The following is a 247-nucleotide window of genomic DNA, read 5'->3' as shown; positions in this document are numbered from 1 at the left end:
TGCTGCTGCTGCTGCTGTTGCTGCTGCAGCTGCTGCTGGTCTCTACTGCTGTGCCTTATGCAGCAACACAACACACATAATCTTGTAGGCGCAGCAAGAGCTCTAGCAGCTGCTGCAGGAGCTGCTGCTCCAGCAAACCAACGGGGCCCCCCAAGGCTGCAGCAGGAAGAGCCTTCGAGGCGTTTCAGGCAGCAGCAGCAAAGGAATTAAATTAATTATTTATTTAATCATTTATTTTCTTCCTATT

General features: G+C 50.2%; 1 protein-coding gene across 1 annotated transcript in view; it reads right to left on the bottom strand.

The window, feature by feature from the left end:
- Positions 1-247, bottom strand: part of ETH_00038370 (uncharacterized protein) — a gene marked incomplete at both ends in the record, with an annotated part of 2,948 nt that overhangs the window by 183 nt on the left and 2,518 nt on the right. The window lies entirely within an intron of this gene.

This window comes from Eimeria tenella, genomic scaffold (genome assembly GCF_000499545.2).
Source record: "Eimeria tenella Houghton genomic scaffold, Eth_scaff2046, whole genome shotgun sequence".
In the NCBI taxonomy this organism is placed as follows: Eukaryota; Apicomplexa; class Conoidasida; order Eucoccidiorida; family Eimeriidae; genus Eimeria; species Eimeria tenella.
The sequence above is the reverse complement of the archived record's forward strand: the minus strand, read 5'-3'. Positions and strand labels throughout refer to the sequence as shown.